Source organism: Lichenostomus cassidix, chromosome 2, assembly GCF_008360975.1.
Source record: "Lichenostomus cassidix isolate B80296 chromosome 2, HeHo_3.0, whole genome shotgun sequence".
Lineage (NCBI taxonomy): Eukaryota > Metazoa > Chordata > Aves > Passeriformes > Meliphagidae > Lichenostomus > Lichenostomus cassidix.
In genome coordinates, this window is record NC_139482.1 from 149,142,040 (window position 1) to 149,167,302 (window position 25,263).

Here is a 25,263-nt window from a genome sequence, read left to right on the forward strand (position 1 = left end):
CCCCATCCAACCTGGCCTTGGACATTCCAGAGCTGGAAGCAGAGCTCCAGCTGGAGCTTCACAAGAGTGGACAAGAGGGACAGAGGGGTGTGAAGAATGCAGGAATTATTCCACAAAGCTGAGGTGCAGAACAAATGGAGATATGCTTCAAAAATCATCCATGATGGAGGAGATCATGTGCATTTACATATTTTGCAGCCCTTCCTTCATCCCCACCACTCTTCTCTTCCACCAGACACTCATCAAGTCCACAAAGAGTGAAAGAGGAAGGGAAATCCACAAACCAAGGAAATGAAGAGGGAAGTGATTTCTTTACTCTTCTGAGTGAACATTAGCTCTGCTCACCAGAAGGGAATATACTGCAATTTTATTTCTCTTTACTGAAGGTCTGACTCTCCTGCACTTTGTTAACACAGCTGGAACAAGACTCTGGGATTTTTCAGTGCACATTTGGAAGCAAAAACCCTGAACAACCTGATCCATGGCAGGAGGGGATGGAACTGGGAGATCGTTGAGGTCCCAGCCCAAATAATTCCATGATTCTATGATTTATTTTCTCAAGGTTGCAAAAGAAAGTTTCTGCACCCACCCTACAAATCCAAACTTTTGCTCTCCTACAGCCAAGTTTCTATCTATTTCACCACTAAAGAAAGATTAATATCCTTGCTTTCCCAAAAAACCCTTGGGCTGGATATGAAAGAGACTCACGGATCAGAAATATTGCTCCTGTTTTCTGACATGCTGGAAGGGTTTTTTGTGGGATTTTTTTGCCTACTCACCTGTCCCAGCTCCCTGGAGTTGAATTAAGGAGTCCATTCTGAGTTAATTCACATATGTATATAGGCTAATCAAATGGCACAAAAGTAATTGCATGGAAGACTCAAAGTGAACAGAGATAATGAAATGCCTGACATTATGGCCTTTGTAGACCAGGAATAAAAATATTCAGGGAAGATGAAGATTATCCCAATAGAGGATATCTATTTGTATTTAGAATATAGGTTATAGCTTAGGGTTTGTGAAATTCACTGGCCTGACACCCTGAAAGCAAAAACTAAATACAACAAAAAAGGTAAACATAAAAGCCACACCAGCCAGAGGAGTTTTTCCACCCACAATAGTCCACAGCTTTGTCCAAAAAAAGGCTTTTATGAGCAACAGATCCCTTTTCTTTTAGCAAGAGCTGGGCAATAACCACAATGATTTGATGCAATTGTCACGGAGTGTTTCATGTGGTAGATATCTGTCCAATAGGAACTATTTGTCTGTATTGCACATTTATTTTCCTCTCCAACAGCTCCAATGAGCCATTGGTCTCTACAGCAGCAAACTGCATAAAGTGAGATATACGAGTTCTTACAGCAACCTATGAAAAAAAGGAAGTTATTATTTTTTTATATGCAATAGGAATGTTTGTTGGGGACACTTATCTTTTTAAAAAAGGAAGATCAAATGAATTTAATATTTACAGCTATGTTTTTTTGCAGCTGCAGAGAAGAAAGTCTCCTGAGTACCAAGTCACCAAAGAGATGGAAATCCATAAGCAAACTCCAAACTCAGTTTCTTCCATGGTGACTTTTCCTTTAGCATCTCCTTCTTCCTGCCCCAGGCTGCAATGTACAAACTAATAGCAGCAGTGAGGGAAGTAGTTGTAATCTATCACCCTGACTGATACCAGCCCCAGGAAAGGCAGTTTATTGCAGGTGGTATGTTATCTTCAAAAATAGAAACCGTGCAAAGATTATGACAAAAACTTCAACACTTTCTACACTTTGTTTGCAGCACTATTAATTCTCCACTCTGGATTTATTTCCATGAGGGTCATGGAGCCAGAAAAAAAAATACAATGAAGGAATTCATTTTCTTTTTAGGAGTGTTCTGGGAAGCCAAGCAATTAGAGCAATCTTAAGCTGTCATGTATTATCAATTGCTGCTCAATTATTTTACTTAAATAAAATACTGATTGCAGAGTCTGATCTGCAGCTATCAACAGAGTGATTCATTTAGGTGCACTATTTATTCTCGGCAAATTAAAAAGGAACATCTAACTTTAACTGAAAGGAGAAAGACAAAGGGAAAAGGGAAATACGCAGCATCTTTTTACAATTCACTGCTCTGCTGCCAATTCTCTGTTTAGAAGTGGCTGAAACTGCTGTTCCCTGTACAGAGTTTGGAGACAGTTCAGTCCTTATTACAAATGGAGTTCATGGGTTTGGTGCAGAGAGGAAGTTGCAATCTTTTACAGATTGGAGGTTGGAATCATAAAATTATGGAAGGGTTTGGGAGAGACCTTCAAGATCATCCATTTCCAACCTCCTGCCATGGGCAGGGACATCTTCCACTAGACCAGGCTACTCAAAGCCCAGTCCAGCCTGCCTTGAGCACCTCCATGGATGGAACAATCACAGCTTCTCTGGACAAGCTGTTCCAGTGCCTCACCACTCTTACAGGAAGGAATTTCCTCCAAAAATGTAAACTAAACCCACTCTCCTTCACCTCAAGGCCATTTCCCCTTGCCTGTCACTCCATTCCTTGTCCAAAGTCCCTCTCCAGCTCTCCTGGAGCCCCTTTAAGCCCTGCAAGGCTCTCTAAGCTCTCCCTGGAGCCTCTCCATGCTGAACATCTCCAGCTCTCCCAGCCTGGCTCCAGAGCAGAGGTGTTCCAGCCCTTTGATCAGCTTAGTTGCCTCCTCTGGACTTGTTTCAAGAGGTCTTTGTTGTGTTAGAGCTCCCACAGCTCCTCACAAGATGAGAGATCTTGTCCTGTTTCTTCAGGAGCCTGAGGAGCTCAGCCAAAAAAAAGAGGTTTGGCTGTGCAGGGCATCAAGGGCTCCATGGAGCAGCAGCTCCACGAGTAACTCCATATCCAAGGTCTGCCCAAGGTTGACATCTCCTCCAAAAAAGAAGATAAATGTTCCATACTAGTCAGAAAAACCCTCTCTGCCCTGTATTTCCCTGTGCATTTCAAAGCCAAATGCTATGGTCTTTGTTGGCTCTTCCAGGTTTTGGCTCTGTGGAATGCAAGCTATGCTGGTGACACTTTTCTTACGTATTTTCATTTAATAATGCAGGTAACCTGAAAGGCACAAACGCTGAGTAAAGGTATCTGAGGGCCAATTAATTACAGCTGCAGCTAAAAGGCTCAGAAAAGAAAGGTTGATGGCTATCACCTCCTGCAAGCTGACTCTCCCAAACACCCTCACATGGTTTTATTCTCCATTCTATACACGAGAGACTGTCTGTTTTAAAAATATCCATTATATCCAAAATGATTAATTTCATTGTTCAAGAGTTTTTTTCTTAATGCTTAATTTATTTCTCTCTGTCCTTAGTTACTACTTGGTAATTTGTTACTACCTTCAACCTTAATATTTTAAATTATTCTACCCTTTTTTCAATGCTATTGCACATCAAGTATTTCTACGCAGTCATCATGGCTCAACTAATCACTGCTGCACTTTCTGAGCCTGCAATTGGTAAATTCCTGTAATCTCTCTTCATAAATTACACTTAATTCTTCTTCCTCATTTATTTCCCTCTGGATCACCTCCAAATTTCTAATAGAAAGAGCAGTCCAAAATGCTCTCATTTCTCACACACCTTCCTATCACATAAAAGGTGCCAAAATCTAAGGCAGACACTAAAGGCTGTGTGACACTTCACTTTATTTTCCAAGTGTCTGTGCTCACTGTCCAGGTGAAAATTTCTGATTTCTTGTTAAAACTGCCCAACAGTTCCAGTGGCACAGCTTCTGTAGTTGGCTCACTCACCAGTTGTGTCAGGAATTTATCTCCAACACTCTCCAGGAACATCCTGGACTGTTTTCTCCTTGCTGTGTTGTATTTCCAGCAGACTCCTGGTTAAATTGCATTCACCCATGGGGACAAAGGCCAGCATTTGTGATGCTTCTCCCAGGTGCTTCTAGAACATTTTATCCATCTCTTCATCCTGGCTGGGTGGTCTATAACAGACTCTATATCTATCTATATCTATATATCTATATAGGTATATATCTATATATCTATGTATCTATGTATATCTATATCTATATCTAATCTCTATCTATATCTATATATATCTATATCATCTCTATCTATATCTATCTATATATCTATATCTATATCTATCTTTATATCTATATAATCTATATCTATATCTATCTATATATAGCTATAGCTATATAATCTATAGCATCTATATCTATCTATATCTATCTATATTATCTATATCTATATCTATATCTATATCTATATCTATATCTATCCAGGATATCTGTCTTGCTGGCCTTCCCCATGATTCTGACCCACAAGAACTCAGCCCTATGGACACAAGGATTACCCCAAAACCTCTCCTCCCTTGTCTGTCCCTTCTGAAGAGTTTGCAGCCATCCATTCCAGCCCTTTAGCTGTTTCAGTCCTCCCACCCTGTTTCCAATCACAGTTTTCCTGTGGCACAATGGCTTCCAGCTCCTCCTGTTTGTTGCTCATGCTGTGGGCATTGGAGCTCATATGTTTGCAGAAACAGTACAATACCAGCTGGTGTCTGCCACCCCAAACCCAGGGATCTTGTGTTCGTTCTCAGATCAAAATTGTGAATTGCAATTCCGTCCCGTAATTAAAATTACAGTTCTGAACAACAAGCAGCTCGCTCTCTGATCAAAGGAGCTATCATTCAAGCAATTAATCATTCACTTTACTTGGAGAGTTTTGTGTATGTGCCATTGGCAGATGGAGAAATGCTCTCACAGAACAAAGTCTGGGTCATTTTGATCTCTGGAGGAAGGAGGAATTATTTATAGTGCAGAGTTGGTGAATTATATGTTGATGTCTGCTACTCCTACATTTACTGCTCAGCAATTTCCCCTGGGCTCCCTTTAGAGTCCACGGGGAGCCAACACTGGGATTGTGGAGTGAGATTAAGGGTTAGGTATTTTCAAACTGTCTGTGACTCATAAATACTAAACAGAAATTTTTAGAGAAATAGAGAGACAACCTTAGAGCTGTAAACTCTGAAAATTCGTGGGGAATCAGGTGAGCTTCCAGAAGAGAGAAAAGAGTGTACAGTCTGGACAGTGCAAAATCCAAAAATCTGGGAATTAGAGGCCAGACAGGTTAAGGCCAGCCCTGTGCAGCCCCAGTTGTACAGATGATGGGACAAATAATCCAATGTATGATTTGCTGTTGCACAAAACACAGCAGGAGAATGAGCAGAAAGAAATGTGCATTTGTCCAAAATTGCCTGGTACATTTCTGGGACAGGGCAACACCTGAGGAGGGGGAAAAGCAGCAGATGACAAATACGCAAGTAGAACAAATGAAGTCTAGATGAAAATACTGTAAAATCGGCTCAGAAATGACACTTTAAAAATATTTTTCCATCAGTAATTCTCTTTGGTAAGGACTTGAAAGATGCACAGAAAGGAGTTCAACATCCCAAAGTTCAACAAGGACAAATACAAGTCCCTGTTCCTGGACAATTCCCAGAATCTGAACAGACTGGGTGATGGAATGGGAGCAACCTTGCAGAGAAGGAGGTGGGAATACCTGGTGGATGAAAAATTTGGCATGAGCTGGCCATGTGCACTTGAAGCCCAGAAAGTCCCCTGTGTCCTGGGCTGAATCAAAAGCAGAGTGGGCAGAAAGTGAGGGAGGGTATGTTATGATGCCCTAAGTTCTTGTGGTTTTCCTGGATTGGGGACTAACCAATATTTTTCAGGAATGGTTTAGGTGATGGAGTAGAAAAGGCAGTTAATAAATATTAAGGTGAAGCGAAGCTCAGAAATATTTCAAGCCTGTCAGAAGATACGATTAGAATTCAAAGTGATCTTGTTAAAATGGGGAAGCACTGCAAGGAAAAAGTATGAAGTCAAATAATGAAATTACAAAGCTCTACAGTTAGACATGAGGAATAGGAGGCAACTTCCCAGGCAGAAGTCCTCAAGAAGTAAACAAGCAAACATAAAATGAAAGGTGTTGAGGGGTGCTGGGGACAAAGCTGGCGCTTGTGGGATGCAGTATTTTGTCCAATTTTGAGCAATAAATCTCAGGAGGAACACCTGGAGACAGTTCAGAGGAATGCCATAGGAATAATCACAGGTGTTATAAACACAGGCTGACAGAAAAACAGGAATTAGTGTGGTTTTCAATGTAGAAAAAGCAGGGTGAGTGGGGTTGGAGGGGTGGGGGGAACACAACAGATGTGATTGTGCTTTTCTGACAAGTGGAACTGTTGCAAACAGGAAGGGAATAACCTGTTCTCCATATTCCCCATCCATTTGACAGAAATTCATGGACTGAAACTGCAACAGGAGACATCTATATAAGAAGTTAATAATTATTTGGGTTGTTGATCCCATCTTAGAGCTGAGACAAGGATTTGATGATGTTTAAAGATTGCTCTTTACTCCATTTGTCTAATACTCGATGCAATCAATACAAGCTCTTGAAATCAGAGAGAGAAGGACTATTTCAGACTGCAGCCACAAACTTCCCATCAGCTCCAGTCACTAAACTGATTAAATCATCCACCTCTCCCTCAGCCTTTCCCAGTTACAACAATTTCAGCAAATCTCTGCTCTGCTAAACATCCTCGTCCACGGGAAACAAAAGGTGAAACTCAATAAGATTTAACCAACTTATCAATAGCCACAAAGACACTTTCTGCCATTAAACAGCAGCAGATAACAATCAGACAGCAGCATCTCCCCTTCAGCAAGGAACAATGGCATCTGCAGCAGGGAATCCTGACAACAGTGTGCCATCTATCAGCTGTGTGTGACAACAAGCCACAGCCAGCCCTGTCCCAAGGGCTGCATTTAGGAACCATCAGGCACATCTACAGTGACAGAGCAGATAGTCCTGCACTTATAAACCCACCAGTCACTTAGCAGAGCAGTGAGTTATCCTGCCTGCTTTCCCACCTGCATTGCCCCCTCCTCCCCGAGGAAATGCTAATTTGGAGGAATTGGGATTCAGCTCTCTGGTTTATTAGAAAGTTTTAAGCATTTATATTCAATCACGCTCAGCTTGTGCTCCCTGAGTTCAGATTAGCTTTCAATGGACTATTTTAATTTTGTTTTAATTTGCAAATGAGGCAGGTGAGAGTCTAGACTTGAAGGGGGGATGGCTCAGCTCATTCCTAGCTACACAGTGGTGTTTCTGGCTCAAAGGATGAAGCACTGGGAAATCTGGAAGGATGTGGGGTATGGGGGGAGAATTGGAGGAATTGGGGAGTTTCTTTCAGACTGAATGTACCTTGAAAAGGCTGCTCTTTGCTGTTAACACTGCAGATAATTCATTGCTTTCTCCATTCAAGGAGTTTCAGATTGGCAAAATAAATAATTTTCCAGCACAGAGGACTTTGGGCATTACACCTATCATGCCTCATGTATGATATGTCATAGAGTCTGATACAGAACCACAGAATCACTAAGGCTGGAAAAGGCTTTCAAGACCATCAAGTTCAACCTTTGACCACCATGTCTACTAAACCATACCATGAAATGCCATGTCTACTCATTTTTGAACCCTTGCAGGGATGGTGATTTCAGTACTTCCCCACCAAGCTTGTTCCAATGTCTGATCACACTTTCATTGAAGAAATTTTTCCTAATATCCAACCTGAACCTCCCCTGGAGAAACTTGAGGCTACATATATATTTGAATTTTTATTAATGCTAAGTAATACCAAGAAATTTTTATCAGGCCTTAATAAGCAACACTGAAAAGTCACTGAAGTTGTTCAAACACTTCTAAAATCAAGAGGAAAAAGCCATTTTTTTGGGTTTTGGCTGGTGACAATAAGTTCTCACTCTTTGATGACTCTTTAGCATAAATTGATAGGTTTTCCTGTCTGTCCACTCCTTACCAACCAAAACTGCAGCATTTCTTTAGTTGCTAACATGAGGAGGCAATTTAGAACAGAAACAGAATAAAGTTTCATTTCCATAACCAAACCCAAAAACCATAAAATCACAAAATATCCTGATTTGAAAGGAACCTGTCAGGATCATCAAGCCCAACTCCTGGCCCTGTGCAGAACATCCCCAAGAGCTGACCATGTTCCTGAGAGCATTGTCCAAAGGCTCATTGATCCTTTGAATTTTGGCCACCTTCATGAGCAGCTACTGTCCAGCCAGCCCAGCTCAGCAGAAAACTGAACTAACATCTCTTTGCATTTTTTGTGTGTGAAAGACCCCAAGCCATGTCCCTGGAGTGGCTCCTGCCTTTGTAAAATGTGACAAACCAGGAACCAGGCTCCCCCTTCCTCAGCATCATCACACACTGCTGCATTTTGATTTATTGGACTCTCAAAATGGTTTATTACAGGAGAGTGTTTCTGCCCTGATTCCCACCCTTACATGGGCACTGAACCTTCACCTCTGTCTGAAGCCTCTCTGAGTTTAGTTTTGTATCTTTTCATTGTGTTCTTCTTCTTTTTTTTTTCCCCAACAGAAAATAATTTGCCATAAATTTTGCCCTTTCAAGTGTTTAGTGACAGAGTGGAGTCGCCCTCAGTCACATCTGTTTATCCTGGTAAGCACATTTATAAAGTGATTTCCCATCCTCGTTATTCTGTCAATGGCATTTCACACTGCAGCTACTTTAATGCAGCATTTTATCACTTGTCCTGAGGGCTGCTGACAGCTGCCAATTTCAAGGCTTCATTCCAGTCTTAATTTTCTTCTTTTCCTTTTCTTTGCCCTCACTCCCTTTCCCCATCTTCTCCTTTATTTCCAGAAGAAAAGGGAGTTCGATGAGTGCAATGAACGACAAGGATTTCCTCTCCCCTTTAACACAGAGATGTTATAATCCCATAATAATCCCATAATGTGAAGTGTGTTAGCAGTTCCTTGCTAAAATTGTTAAAATTCAGGAGAGTGCAGCTGCACTTCAATTGACTATTGGACTTTTCATCCTTTTTTTCTGACAAATTCTCCATCATTGCTCCTGGGTTAAAATTTCCCTGCTCCCTTGCTATTCAGAAATTGGACTGTTCATCTCCCATGGAAAGTATTTTGCATTCTTGCTTGCTGTGATCCTCCTGCCACCCAGAATCACCTAAATCAAACCAGAATACGCTACAATCCAGCTCAAAGCACAGGAGGACAGAAATTTTACTCAAGAAATGTTTTTTAGACCACTTTGAGACAGTTCCCTTCTTGCCACAACACTTGGAGAAGATCCTGACCCCACATTGGTCCATTCATGACCATCCAAGGAAATTTTTTAGTGTCTCAGGCTGAGTTTGCTCATGCCTTAACAGTAATTCCTAGTTAGCTCAGTGTTCCAGCAAAGGGACTTATACAGCTTCACAGGAGCCTTTGTGAAACTTGAGGATTATTAAAACTCAGTCCCCTGGGGAAGTGGGAACAGAACAAGTATCTACATTTTCCCTCATTGCCACTCTACTTGGAAAAGATACACAGACCTTTCCTGCATATCTCCCAGACTTTGGATACCAAAGATGTGCAAGTGAACACATTGATCTTTTATTTCCTGGAGTGAACCCTGCAAATCTTTTGGGTGGCAAGTCTATTAGGTGTCAAAGCCACAGTAGGAAAATCATAGAATATTCTGAATTGAAAGGAGCCCAGAAGGATCATCACAGTCCAACTCCTGGCCGTGCACAGGACAATCTCAACAATCCCACCCTGTGCCTGAGATCATTGTCCAAACACTCCTTGAGCTCTGGCAGCCTTGGTGCCATGAAAACTTCCCTGGGGAGCTGTTCCAGTGCCCAAACACCCTCTGAGGGAAGAATCTTTTCCTGATATCCAACCTAAACCTTGTATTCAGGGTGTTCTTGCATCATTCTTCAAGAGCAAAAGAAAAAATTTCATCTTGGCATGAGCCAACCATTCTGTTACTCACATTTTCACTTAGTTTTCTGAAATAGTAAAAATAATTTTCTTCTTCTGATCTGCAATTAACATGAGATTCAATTACTGGGATTTCCTTCCAATAGAATTGATTTTTTCCCCATTTTGTTGCTGGAATGTACAGTCACGTTGGTGAAAGGGCAACGTGCCAGAATATTACTTAGATAACCCTGGCAGGCTTAAATGGAAGGCTTTTCATTTGCTCAATTAAAAGTACACATCAAAATCAGGACATTGTTTTCCTTTGATTTCATTATCCAGACTGATGGGTTATAAATGCATTTGCTCATGGGATCATCAGTCTGGGATTACCAAGAGAATTGAATCAGAGAATCATGGAATGGGTTGGGTTGGAAGTCACCCTAAAAACCGTCTAGTTATATACTACAGTCTTAACAGAAAGCAGAAAACAAAGAGGTTAAGATTGATCTCTGAAAAACAAATAATTGTTATTTCCTTGACTGCCCCATCCCTGGAAGGGTTCAAAGCCAGGTTAGATAGGGATCTGAGTAACCTGGTCTAGTGGGTGATATCCTTGATGAGGGTAGGGGTGATGGAAGTAAATGATTTTGAAGGTCCTTCCAACCCAAACCTTTTCTATGATTCGATGATTTTTATGATTCTATAGTTGCGAGTTCAAATTACAGAAAGTTCAGGTGACAAAAATCTTCTCAATTTAGGCACAAAGTGAGCAAGTGCTCTAAGAGATGGGGATGACAGAAGCTGGGATGCAGCTCTGCCACTCAAAAGGAATCTTTAAAAATCCACAAAATAGTATTTTGTCCAAACAGCCTGGTGAAGAAGCAGTCCATAGGTATCATTGATTATGGATGTATGTTTGAGCTTTTGAGATAAACAACAGGAGATTTTATGCAGTACATTAAGGAAAAGAAGCTGATCATGGGTCAGCTCATGATAGAACAGATGTCTGAAATCATACTGGATGAACTATGTTCTAAAAGTGTGTTTTTACAGATTATTTTGAGCCTTTAAAGTCAGGCAGGGACATCTATATCCTGGAAACCTCCAGTTTTGGAAGAAGTAACTTGCTCTGGGTGACAAGAAATCCTAATTACCTGCAGAATCCCCCAGACTTGTAAACAGCAACATCTAATCCCTGTTTAGGAACAAACCCTGTTGCAGTTTGCCAGTTACAAACAACTGAGCTTTACAAAAAGTCTTGGCTGTTTGAGTGATGAATAGAGTAATAAAACCTTACACATCGTGGTAAAATGGCTAAAACAGAACAAAACAACAAAGCACATGCAAGGCTGTGATAGCCTGGTCCTTGTAAGGAAAATCACAGCTCACTTAGCCCTTGCAATCCTTTAAACAAGTCCATAACTCAGTGGAAATGAAAGAGAAATTGCAAACCAGTTGCTTTAATTCTTTTTCAGATTATAGAGGTCTGTGATGTTGTCACTCCTCAGGTGACTACAGAAGGTAACTACCATGGAGAGAGGTACAAAGCAATGTCAAATGCAAAAGCAGGTCAGGAGAAAGAAGAAAGAAAAAAAAATAATAAAAAATGAACCCAAAATTACAAGTAGGTCAGTTTTCATTCTGACAAAAGGTTAACAGCCAGCTTCCTCTAGGAATTTTGCTGGATGCCACATTGTTAAATATATTTATAAGTGATCCAGGAAGGCGAATCATTGGTGGAGAGGGGCAAAAAAAAGAGAAACCCTAAAAAAAGAAGACCAAAAAAATCTCAATCTGTCATCATGATAATCCTGCAAAGTCCACATTAACATGAAAGCTCTATTCAGGAGCAGAAGACTGCAACCTTTGGTGAGTTTCCTTGGGGCAGAAATTGGATACAGAACTATCAACAAACCCAGGACAACTTGAACAGTCTCATCTGGAGGGTACAGAGGTAGAGTAGGCACAGCTATCCAAGGACACAGGGGTTACAGGTAGAGCCAAAATCTCTAGGAAAACCTTGAGGCTGGAGGATGGAAAAACCTGACAGGAGAAATGCATTGAGCATGGAGCTGAGTCAGCCACTGCTGAGAAGCAGGGTGTCTCCAGAACCTCAGCTAAACATTGCCAGGTCTCCAAATACCCTAGGAGGTGCCCAAATCCAAAAAGAGTGAATTTGGGCAGCTGAGCTTGGACCTTGTGGGATGTCCCAGCTGGATGTTGAGGCCAGATTGAGTTCAGAGTGATTCCCAGTTTGCAGGGCAGGGAGAGGACATTGTCTGGAATGGAAGGAATAATGAACAGCACAGACTTGGTACCAGTCTGTGGTAAAAGATGTAAAAGTCAATGCCTGGGGGCAATCTCAGGGCAGAACCAGGCTGTAATTCTCTAGCCAGGCTTGTCAAGACTGGACAGGGCTGTTGCAAACATCAGAAGGTCCTAAGCACTTGCAATAATGCGGCAGTGAATGATGCTCAACACCAATGAATGCGTGTGAGAGGGGGAAATGAAAATAGCTCCTGCAGCTCCTGTGACTCCACATTTGGCACACAAGTCCAGCAGAGAGACTCAAGCAGCCCAAGGAAAAAGGCAAACCACTGCTTAATGCATTGGTGCCTTCCAGAACAGCAAGCAAGCTGTGAGGACACAGTGAAGCAGGCAATAAATAACACGAGGTTGGCAGTCTGGAGCTGTTTCCCAGCTCCAGCCTCACTCAGGAGCAGAGGATTAATTATCCCTGAGTTAATGCACCACAGCCAGGGAGTGCCAGGCCTTGGTGGCTGACAGGAACAGTGTGGCTGAGGCAGGTGGCACTTCAGTGGCAGTCCTGACCTCAGATCTCAGAGGAGGAGGTCCTGCCTCACCTCGTTTGAAGGTCACCAAGCATCAGAGAGCCTTCAGGACAAAGCAATCTGCTCAGGCACCCACTCGACTCAACCCACAGCCATCCTGACACCTACAGACCAATCCCACCTGGGAAACAAAGTGCTGGCTCCTCACAGCTCCTCCCAAGCTGTTGTGGCAGCTTTTCTGATGGCACACAACAATAGGAGCTCCAACTCCACAGGCGTTGGGAGAAAAAGAATAGCAAGAGGTATTTGTATAATAGTCTTTAACCCAAACCTCAGTGCTCCCACACAGAGTGCTGCAAAATTAATCAACGCCAGCTTCAGGGGGAGTGGAGGGATGGAGGAAAAGAAAAGAGAGCTCAGACTGAGCTAGATTTGAAGTTTAGATTGTTCCCCATGATTTAACAACGGCATGGGTTTGGTGGGAATGTCCTGATGCCCCTGGGGACACCAGAGCTGTAAAAACTCCTGATATGGCACTGTCCCTAATTAAGGGATGATGGTGCTACTGTGATATTGGAGATATTCTTCTTGCCCCTCAGCCTGGTCCAGACCTTCTCTGTGTTGCACAAATTTCAGCCCTAAAACCCTTCTGGAGTCGCCTCTGCTCACAGCAAGGATGTTGAACCCATGAAGTCTTCTCAGTCCTAGGAATACACAGCAGGAAGGAATCCTAAAAAAAATATCCCATCTGACTGCTTCCCACCCCCCAGCAGAGGTCCAGGGTAAAGACTGGGACAACAAGGAAGAGCCACTGCACCCTGAGATTTAGGGGATAACATGGTGCCTTGAGGGAGGGACAAGGACAGAGAAACATTGAAAGATGATCTAGTGTGGCAGGATGTGTTTGAGTGTGGCTGTAAAACACCTTGTGCTCCTGCAAAAACACCCAGGGGAGGGGAAAGCTGTGCATGACAGAAATGCTGCTCATGCTTTTCTTTGGAGGAATTCAAAAGTCATTCAAAATGAGACACCAGTTCATGGACAGCATGGAAGTCAGTGGATCTATAACCATTTCCCATAGCTGGGGATCTACCCTATCAGCAAATTAACCCACTCACCAAATTCCTGAATTTTATTTAGGGAAGACCACGTATATTTCAAATCTACTCTTTTATGAGAGACTCTCCTTGGGTCTCTCCTAGGAGGTGACTCAGAGGAAGCAATAATCTTCCTCCTGCCGTCCAAATAAAAGGAAGGAAGTTCCTCTAAATCTTAACAGGCAAGCTGTAAAAAGTTGTGACATTCAGCAGCACCTGGAGTTGAATGGGAAAACTCAGGACTAAAAGACGCAGAGTCCTTAATCCTCAGACAGGGAGACAGGTGACTGGTGGAGAAATGCACAGCCAGTTCCCTGTTTGCATTTAAAGCTCTTTATTCCCTGGCTCAGCAATTCCGCTGCGGCATTTATTTTTAATGCTTTATTTTTGCAATTTGACTTTCTAATGGCAACACCTGAAGTCACCTTCCTTAACCCTTCACAGAGATGTAAATTAGAAAGAACATTCAGGGGGAAATAACTGAGGGAACTCGGCTTAGCCCTGTCAGAATTCAGTAGGAGGTGACTCCCTCCCAAGCAATCCACACCAACATGAAAAGGTGCAGGATTTCCTTTTATTTCCACCCAGATGCACTCAGGATAGAAGGACCTAATCCCAAAAGTCCTTGCACCCCAATGCTGAGATTTATATTTACAAGCATGAGCTGAAATCAGAGAGGCAGAGAAGTCATGGGGTTCTCTCTTAATTTCCTTCCCCCACCCCTTCCATCCCCACATTAAAATTTTCGGGTGTACTTAGCAAGGAAAAAGAGGATGTGGAGAAATACCTTGTGTGACAACAGAAATGCTCCAGAAAGTTCATATTTTAAAGGATCATGCCCAATACAGGGGCTGATGCTTACAGAGTGATTTTTGGGTCCTGGCTGCTGACAGCACCCAGAAATCAAATCAGGCTGAAGGACTGAAGTTTGCATCAGGATGTTTATAGGGAATGTCAAAACTACAGCAGTGAAATTCTGCTGAATCACTGCTGATCGAGACATCCTTCACTTTGTCTCTTCACTGGTCTCCCACTCCCCTTTCAATATCACTCCCCATATGCTTAAAACACCAAAAATAGAGACACTTCTGCTCTCTCGTGAGTTTTGTTGAGAAAGACATAAATCCCTGAAAGCCATGGAAGGAGACTCTCCAGTAGTTGTGTATGTTTTGGACAGTGGGGAAAGTATATGGGTTACTTTTTGCAGCTCCCTACAGCTGCAGTGATTGGCTAAAGGCACTTTCTTGTCTGAGACTGAAGCACAAAATGAACCCAATCCCTGTTAAAATGAAGTTTTCTGAAGGCCCCTTGGTTCACCAGAAGCCTGGTGGGTGCAGATGACAGAATAGCTGAAAAGACTCCATTCTGAAGGGAGCAAAATGCCCAATATGCATTTTGACCCAAATAGACCCAATTCTTAGGGCATTCTGGTGCCTCCCTGGGGTCTGGGTTAAAGACATGAAAATAAAACTTCCTATCCTGCTACAACCCTCCGATTATAATCCTTTTTTTTTTTTCTGCTAGGTAGTAGTGAAGTTGCAATAAAAAGGACAATCAGGAGACTTCAAGGGCTTGGGATGACTGATTAACGAATCAGGAGCACAAGCAGTGATGTCCTATACCCTTCCAGGAGATTGCAGTGAGGTGAGATTTGGTCTCATCTTCCAAATACAAGCAATGGACAAGAGGAAATGTCCTCAAGCTGCACCAGGGGAGGTTTAGGTTGGATATTAGGAAACATCCTTTTCCCCAGAAGGGTTGTCAGGACCTGGCACAGATGGAGTCTTCACCCCTGGGGGATTTAAAAGATGTCTAGATGTGGCACTTGGGGACATGGGTTAGTGGTGGATTTGGCAGTGTCAGGTCAACAGTTGGATTTGATGATCTAAAAGGTCTCTTCCAATTGAAACAATTTTATGATATTATAATTCCTCAAACTCACTGAATTTATGGCCAATTCCTAAAACTGCTCAGGCAAAGAGACAGGAGCTGCCACCTTCAAACACTGCTCTTGCAGATGAAGTAGTTTTCCCTACAGGAGGAAATAGCAACTTTTTCAAAGAGAGTGGTAAGAACTCTCAGTGCTGTATGAGATTTAAAGTTGCTCCTCCTCAACACTAGCAGATATCAGGGCTCTCACCACTGCCAGGAGAGAATAAGGTCTGCCAAGAAGCATGAGAGGAGCAAAATGAGCACAGGCTCCTCCTGCAGCCAGCAAATAAAGCATCATCAGAAAATCAGCACATGCTAATCAAAGTCCCCAGCACTCAGCTCTGAGCACTGCACCCCTTGTGCACATCTCTCTCAGGCCCAGAAAAAACTCTTTTTTTAATACCTCAACACCACCTTGTCTGACATAACTGACATTCACCTGCAAGTTTTCTCCCAGGTGTGTTTCCTGCATACAAGCACAGAGCAGCTCTTTCCCCCCTGCCCTCACTCCTGTAGCCTCAACTTCACATATGAAGATTTTTCAGAGGGCAAGAAATTCTCTGTCTCTGACAGAACAGTCTGTGCTTTCAGAGAGACAGGCTGCTGTTTGGCATCTCCTGATAAAATCATGACATCGTGGGCAAAACTTCAGATCCCAGCAAGCCCCACCCTGTAGGGAAGATCTGCCTCCAGCTACGAATGATGATCAGTGCTTTCCTGGAGCTTCATCCCAGCTGAATGGATGCTTTCTGAACAGGAGCACGTTCCTTCTGCCTGGCAATTCAACTACAGGGAGAAAAATTAAAAGCTAAATATGCCAGATCCTGAATTTGGATCTCTCAACCCAACACAGTCTGAAGAGAATTGGATACGGAAGTACAGAACAAGCAGCATTTTAATCCTGGCACAGATCCTGACTCTTTCCCAGGTCTTAAGCAAGGCATTTACATTTCTATGGAGCTCCACTGGCAGAGGAACAATCCATAATGTCTCAGTTTCTCCAGCTGTGAAATGGGAATAGGAGCACGGTAAGAAATCTGTGGCAGCTTTTAGCCCTCGTGGGAGAACCGACAAGGAAAGATGAGACTCAGGAATATTCATTCCAAAAATCACCAACTCCAAAGGCAGAGTTAAAAATAAGCAGATGTTTATTGCTGTAGGTACAGCAGAGAATCACAGAATGGTTTTGTTTGTAAAAGACCTTGAAGATAATCCAGTTCCAACTCCCTGCCATGGACAGGGACACCTTCCACTATCCCAGGTTTCTCCAAGCCCCATCCAACCTGGCCTTGCACACTTCAGGGATGGGACAGCCACAGTTCCTCTGGGCAAACCTGTGTCAGGGCCTCATCACCCTCACAGGGAATAATTTCTTCCTAATATCTAATCTAAATCTGCTCTATTTCAGTTCAAAGCCGTGGAACAGTTTAAAACCTGGAAAGAAGGAAGTCTTAGACATTCACAGGAACACTCAGAGTGACCCAGAGAAGTCCTTTTAGCCCTGATAGCTTACTAGAAGATGTTAAGAGTAAAATTACAAAAACCTGCCTGGACATGTTTTGATCTTTGATCTAAAATCCTTCCATCACCCTTCCTTCCACAGCAATACCTTAGCCTTAAATTAGAAGATATTTCAACTTTGTTCTTTATCTCAAAAGTCCACATTTTCAAAGAATGTAGATTTTGATGCCAACATGAGCAAAGTTCCCTCAACCACAATTGCATTTCACTTGTTGCTGGACAAGAGAGATCTGAATTCTTCTGAAATGTGACTCTGGTTGTATTTCTGCATCAAAATCACAGAATCACAAAATGGTTTGGGTTGGAAGAGACCATAAAGATCCTCTTGTTCCAACCCCTGGCCATGGGCAGGGACACCTTTTACTATCCCAGGCGGTTCCAAGCTCCATCCAACCTGGCGTTGGACACTTCCTGGGACAGGACAGCCACAGTTTCTATGGTCAGCCTCACCAATAGGACACAAATCCACTGGGCACAAAGTCACCTCAGGGAATTTCTCTTCCAGGGAGGTGCAGAAGGATTTTACTAATCTTTCTGATGGGTACAATATCCTAACCATTTCCCCAAATAAATGTGGTAAGAACAAGGGAGCAAAGCACGAACTCCTGCCTGTGGTGACAATGGATGGAAGAGGAGGGAGAATGAGGCTGACTTGGGAGCTCCTGCAGGCAGGGAAATAGAGATGTCTTGGCTTTAGACTGAAGCAAGATTAACACATGAACTTTTGGTAGCCCTCGGTGGTGCAGTTAGAGGAGATGGAGAGATAATGGGATCATGAGATCACAGGATAATTCAGGTTTGAAAAGGCCACAGGAGAGCTCAAGTCCAGCCTCTCACTCACAGCAGGACCAGCGCTGAGGTCAGACCAGGTTGCTCAGGTGTCTAGCTAAAAATTTTGCACTGTAGGAAATATATTCAAATACTAAAATTTGCATTTCTCCGTAGCTCCTAGGTGAGTCTTAATAGTCTTTCTGCCTCGAGTGAGCTGTCTGAGAGCCTCAACACTCAAAAGAGGTGACTTTAATGCAGAGAAGGAAATGACAACCAGAGGAGAAACTCTGGGTAGATAAATGGTGGAGAGGATGGTGGGGAAAGACAGTTCTGGAACATCCTCTTTCATAAAGGAGCAATTAAAAGTATTAAAGAACACCTGAATTAAATGAGCCTGCATAGTGCAGAGGGCATAAACTAATACTGTCTTTGTCATCAGCCTCTAAAATTTGACATTCATTGTTAACAATGTTAAGAATGTGATTTTCAGTCTCATTTCCATGAGGATGTGGGAGAATATTCCTGTCAAGGATAAATTATAAAGGACCAGGCACCTTTTGGTAAATAGGAGGGAATGGGAACTGGTCTTGCTGTGAAATGTGGATGCCATTATCCTTCTCAGTCATCTCTTCCCTTGTTACCTTTGTGGGTTTTTTCCAATATCCTTGGTTCACTTCCCTCTCTGCTGAGCTCAGAGGAGGGAGGTTGAGGTCTCACTCACTCTCCAGGGGGTTCTTGAGATGCTTCACAGCTTTGCCAACAGGAACTTTTATATTTCCATGGTTTAAGTCTCATCTGTTGTTATTCCCCCACATCCTGACTGGGGAAAATTTTGATTTTCCTACCCAAAATAATTAAAGAAGAAAGCACAGCACTCAATCCAGGAAGGTGAGAAGCCAAACCTGCTGGAATAGCTCTTTTGAGCTCTGCTAGAGGATCTCAGCTGGTTGATTTTCTGTTGATCTCCATTGTTATTGATTAGCATCAGAGAGAGTGAACTGCTCTAACCCAAGCGATAGGTGAGAGGGGTAATTCCCCTTTGGGGCAGCAAATCACAGACACAAAAATAGCTGTGTGGATGAGGCAGATTATGTTTGTACTGTCTGTGCTAACAGAAATAGGGGCAAGATATTACCTTTGTTGAGCCAGTCATCATCTGCTGGCAAAAACAGGCAAAAGTGCAGTAAATGGAGGAGGAAAGTAACACATTCTTTTCACAAAAGAAATACCAACACTTAAGCAAGAGGATTTGCAGAAGCTAAACAGCATTTCATCACCAGCTCCAGAGATGTCTTTCTTTCCAGCTCTCTGCCTTATCAATGCACACTGACAGGTCACACATGAAACCTTAGCTCAGTTTCTGTGGATATAAATATGCAGATGTGTCTCCCTAAGATTCAGACTGTTAGCAAATTATGTGTGTCTCAGCACTCCTTCCTCCTTCTGCAGAGGAAATACTTCACTTTTAGTAGGTTCTAAAGTCCATCCCTATTCAGCAAAGCTGTTAAGACACACATAAGGGATTTGCTGAATCCAGGCTTTCATTACTGCCTTCTTCATGCAAGCTCACTTCAGAAATAGTGCACGAAGGAAAGGGTTTGGGGCAAGACTCTCTGACACTAACTTTGGATAAGGCACTGGGAATGTAAGTGAGAAAAATAAAATTATCTCTAGCCCACAGTGGAAGCCTCTCCTATTTAGTTAAAAACACTTCACTACACACAGTTTAGTCATAAGGTTACACCTGAGACGTAAGAAATTGCCTAGGGCTAAAAAAGATTTGTGATATATTCCTGAAATCTCTGTCTTGCAAAGGGATATCCAAGGCTGTACTCGTATCCCTGATGAAACACTGATGGCAAAAATATACAAGCTTTTAATCATCACCATGAGGAGGGGAAGAAAATACAGTTTTAGGTAGGCAATAAGAAAAAGTTTGGACTTTTGCATGTAGTCGTAGCAAAAGTGATGTGTGAGCAGAAAAGAGATGATGAAAGAATTTTCACAATGTGTTACCAAGTGGTATTTCATCACTTGCCTCTCTGTCTGGATGTTTTGGGATTACAGGACAGATGGATTTATTTGTAACAGTAGCGCTTAATAAATAGTGGGAAAATGGAAAGACAAGGAAATACAGCACGTGATTTTTGTGTTTGCTAGTTTAGTGATAGAACCCAAGGGAATGTGGATTCTGAAGCTGTGTCAGGGGGTTTAGGTTGGATATTAGGAAAAAGTTCTTCCCCAGAGGGTGATTGGGCACTAAATAGTTTCCCAGGGCAGTGGTCACAGCACCAAGCCTGACAGAGCTCAAGAAGCATCTGGGAAAAGCTCTCAGAGACATGGTGAGATTGTTGGCGAGGAGTTGGACTTGATGACCCTTGTGGGTTCCTTCCAGCTCAGGATATTTTGTGATCCTCACAGAACCCCTGAAACTAAAATAAACAAAACTTTTCAGTGCTGCCTGGCATGACAGTGGCAGCTTGAAAGCAACATGCTAAAGATGGGCAGATTTAGTGTGAGTGGTTTTGACGTGAAGGTAAATCCCTTTCAGCAATGCAGGAGTGTTGGAAGCCACAGGGGCACAGAGAGGGAGGCACAGTAAAATCAATATTCAATGGAAATGGCCACTGCAGGATTCCACTGGGATAGATTGCTCTTTGTTCTCCACACTTGCTAAGGCTTTTCCAAATTTTCAAAGAAGCCAGCTGCTATTTTTCACATGCACCTCATTCTGCCCTCAGGCTTGCACAGTTTCCCACAAAATTCACCCCTAATTCACCTTGCTCCTCCTCTTCCCTAAATGTCAGTGAGGACTAGAGGAAACTTTTGTGATCAATTCATAAATCAATAGGGCTGCAGATGTGCAAGGACATGGGAGATGCCTGTTCTCTGGCACTGAAATTGCAGGTATGCACTTCATTTCATCCACATCAAGTCCCTTTACCTTCTGAACGGGGTGGCTGCATCAAAACTGCTTCTAGAAAATATGTTAGTGCTCAAACTATGTCAATAACTGGGCAAGCACTGGCTATTCTGGGTCAAAAGTGTGTCAAGATATGCTCTAACAATTTAAAAGTGTAATGAGCAGGTGCTAGTGTCTGTGGTATGTTTAATTTACTAGTGCAGGAATTTTCTAGAATTTTTCCATCAGCACTTGCAAGCTCTCAATTGGATCCATGGGGCTTTTCGCACTTCTGTTCAGCTCTGGTACAACACCAAAATCCTATATGCAGTCTGCTGCTGCAGGAGCAAAGAACTAGGAAATGGGAAATAATTGAGAAGAGAGCACTGAAGTGACTGAAAAGCCAGGGAGACCAACTTGTGAAGAGGAGGATAACTGTTAGCATTTGAGGAGTTTAAAAGCCAAAAGGGAAGAAGAATTATTTGCAGGGTCCAGCAGAGTTTCACTAGGTGTAAAAAGCCGAGAATGAGAAAGGGATCTTTAGCAAGAACAGAGGGAAGCATTTCATCAACACTGAAGCCTGCTGGACCGTGAAATAGCCTCCTGAAATAAATGGTGGCAGTCCTGCAGCTCAGGTCATTTTAAATGAGACTGGGCAGGATACTGGAGTGGGATCTTTAGGGAACAACTCAATAGCAGTCCCAGGGATGGCCATGTCAACCTGGCAGGCAGCTCTGCAGCTCAGGATAATTAGGCTCCCCAACGCTGTCATGAGAAGAGCTTGGCACTCGCAGGGCACTGGTGATTGTCATGATCTTGTGTTATTTATACATTACTCAGAGTCAAAAAGCCTCTGTGAAGAGACAGCCAGAGCCCTCTTAAGTCAAAGCCCTGGACTATTGAAGCTGATGAAAAAAGGTGTAAAATAGCTTGCACTAAACCCTCTAAACTGCAACCACCAGTGAGAGATTTTACCAAAAACACCCCTCAGCAAGCAATGATACGGAATAATGAGGGAACAAGGAACATGTTTGAACTAACAAACACCCTCTGCCAGACTCTGTGGGGCTTTCTTTTGTTTTATTTTTATTGTGCTTCATTCTCTGTCTGCCTGCAAAGGCTTGAGTGACAGGCGTGGAGGCTGGCATCTATCACTTCTCTTCAAAACAGATAGGGAATAAACATCAACATTTCTCAACAACGACCCAGAGGGAACAACCTCTCCTAAAAATAAAAGCAGTTTCCTCACACCTGTTGCCACAACCTATCCATCTCTCCTTCTTTTTTTTTTGCCAAGGGAAGCACCAGCTAAAATGTAGCTCTGTTGATGTGTTTTTGCTTTCTTAGGGATATCATGGAATCACAGAGTGGTTTGGGTTGGAAGAGACCTTAAAGATCATTTTGTTCCAATCCTCCTGCCATGGGAAGGGACACCTTCCACTCTCCAAGGCAGTAGAATTCCCACCCTGTGGGAGCAGAGGACGGGAATGGGAAAGTGCCATGGGAGAGGAAAAGGTTGTGGAAGAGGTCGGATGATCTGATGGCAATTCCAAGGAAATGATGGTGTGATCTGGGAGGGTTTTTCCTCATCTTCCTTTCTCATCAGCTCTGGAGAAGCTGTCTGCATGGGGAGGATCATGGGAGACTTGCAGAATCACTGCAGTATTTAGAATCTTTTTTTTAATAAGTCTTTCCAGTCACCAGCAGAAATTCTGTGAAGTTTCCCATTCAGTACTTATCCATTTCTTCTCAAACTTTTATCACCTCCCATTTTTCAGATGACCACAGGTGCAAATGAAAGGCACGGGATGGTAAATTATATATATTTGCTGTGACAGAGCTTGTGGCAGCACTGAGCACTGACAATGCACATTACAGTTCAGCTCATGTATTTCTGAAGGCACATTTTACAGTGCTATATATAAAGTTGTTATGGCATCTATTATTCACTGCCAATACAGTTCAAGTTAAAATAGGTTTTATATAACAGTTCAAAGCAATATTTTAAGAAATAACACTTGTGTCAAGGCTGCTGTGTCCTACCAGATTTTGACATTTCCAAGCAATAAAGATCTTTATCCAAAATGTAAGGTTTTGGCGAGACATCTCCCTTGCAGACGTCTCTGGTTTTAATCTGCAAGCAATAGCAAAAGGAGCACATTTAAATAAAATGAACAGCCAGGTGAACTTTTGACTTGGCTGTTATCTGTCTAGGTGGAAACTGTGAACGCTGCAAAGTGCCTCGAGGGATGTCCCTGACAGAGAACAATGTCCCATTAACCCCAACCTCTGAAGAGATCCTGGAGATGTGGAAAACACACAGGTGGGAAAAAGGCATTGGAACATTAAGATAATGTCTGTTATGGGCACAATTTTATATGTTTTCCAGGACACAAGACAGGAAGAGAATTTATTTCCTTATTTCTTTCAGCAACAGAGAAGGTTTTATACCTGTTCTTGCAAAGAGGGCAGATTCAATGCCTCTTTAAAAAACAAAAAGCCCCATGATTGGCACCAGCACCATGAGCTTCTCCAAAGCTGTGTGTAATCAGAAGATGTGATGTTCTTTCAATGCCTCCTGTGCTCCTCAAGACCTGCATGTTTCTGGTGCTGGATGTGCAGCAACATGAAAATCCCAGCGAGACCAATCTACTTGCACAAGACAAGCTTTGCACAGCTCTGTTCTTCATTCTGGTCCCCAAAGAACAAAGGACAACAAATGCTATACATCAATTCAGCAATAAAATAAGTTTATTAGTTGTGTTTGACAGTTAGGAATAATGTGTTGTTTTAACCTTCTTGGCGACTCACTGGTTATGGAAATATTTTGGAAAAAGGTTGTTATGGTGACTGTGAGCTCAGGGAATCCTCTGTGTACCCACAATTTCTACTGAAAACAGGGAAGTTTTAATGTGCAAGATGAGTCCTTTCACAAAAAATATGTTCATGTGGGTCAAAAAACAGAAAAACAAAACACACTGAAAATTATTTAAAAGCACCATCTGCTTATTCAAATACAGCTGGGGAGAGGAACAATGCTGTCCAAAAAAACCTCATTTTCATTATATTTCTTTCAAAAGAGATGTTAAACAAAATGCCATCGGTCCTAGATGTTTTCCTCCTGAGGAGAAATGTTTAAGCTACTTTTGAAATAATGTTTGTGGAATGCAGCTCTCCTCAGAGGACGATCAGGGATCTTGGAGAGCAAAGCAAAATGGATACAGGAGATGGGGGAAAAACAAGTAAAAAGAAAGTGCACACATTCTCAGGAAGCAAAAGCCTAAACAACATTAACTACTGAAGTTGACTAAATCATTAATTGCATAAACTAAATTATTCAGAGGTAAATTCATATTAGGTAGAAAGGTATCCAGGATCAAATCAATACATACAAACCCTGAGCAATACATGAATGTAGTTTTTTGGGGTTTTTTTAAGTTATTTAGGACTGTGATTTAGTTCAGTTAACCCTCCTCAATTACCCCACCCTGGCCATGTGGTGCAGAGACATCAGACTGTGGCACAGAAATGGGATTTAGCCAGCAAAATAAAGATCTCTCCAAGGAGACACAACTGCACCTCTTGATTTTCCAAAACTGGTGTGCTTGAGGCTGTCTTGGGGGTTGTCATTCCCCACTGCCTCATGGGCAAATACTAAATGTGGGGTTTTTCTGGGGAGGACAGGGGTAATGTAAAGAGAAAACAAAAAAGGCACTGACTATTTCAAACAAAAGGATGACAAAATCACAGAACCACAGAATGGCTGAGGCACCACAGTGGGGCTGTCTGTCCAACATCCCCACTCAAGCAGGGTCAGCCCAGAGAACAAGGCACAAGATTCTACTCAAACTGTTCATAAATATCTCCAGTGAGCTCACGGTGTTGTCCACAACATCATTTCAGAAATACATTTGCTACCATCCTTCTTGAATACAAAGAGCAGGAACAGCCTAAAACATGCATTTTTTTTCAACAAAGTTCCCTACAGTTTGTGCTGGTGGATGGAATGAGATCCCTCAAGTGCAAAACCACAATTCACAGCCAAAGATGCTCAGTGTGAGAACATTCTTTGACAGTTTCACCCCTACTAATGGGCAGAAATCCACAAAGCTCATTCATCTCTGCTCAGTGAACCACAACAGAAATTAGACAAACACTGACCTCGACCTGCTCCTGTAAAACTGTCAACATTTCTGACTTGGAGAGTTGAGTCATGTGTGGCCATCACTGTTTGCAAACAGAGTTCTCAACCTCAAAGCACCAACCTCCAGCAGGAACTTTTGTCCCCTTTTTGCACTTTTAACTCAATCACAATTCAACCAAAATCTATCCTGATAAAATTAGCCCAAACCAATTAAAGGACAAAGTATAGCCCTTAATTAAATGTTCTGATTATTCTGAAGCCCTCTTTTTTTTTTTTTTGGTTCACATTGAGTTTAGGTCTGTA

General features: G+C 42.4%; 1 protein-coding gene across 7 annotated transcripts in view; it reads right to left on the bottom strand.

The window, feature by feature from the left end:
• Positions 1-25,263, bottom strand: part of TSNARE1 (t-SNARE domain containing 1) — a 442,869-nt gene that overhangs the window by 187,742 nt on the left and 229,864 nt on the right. The gene's annotated exons all lie outside the window — the stretch shown is intronic.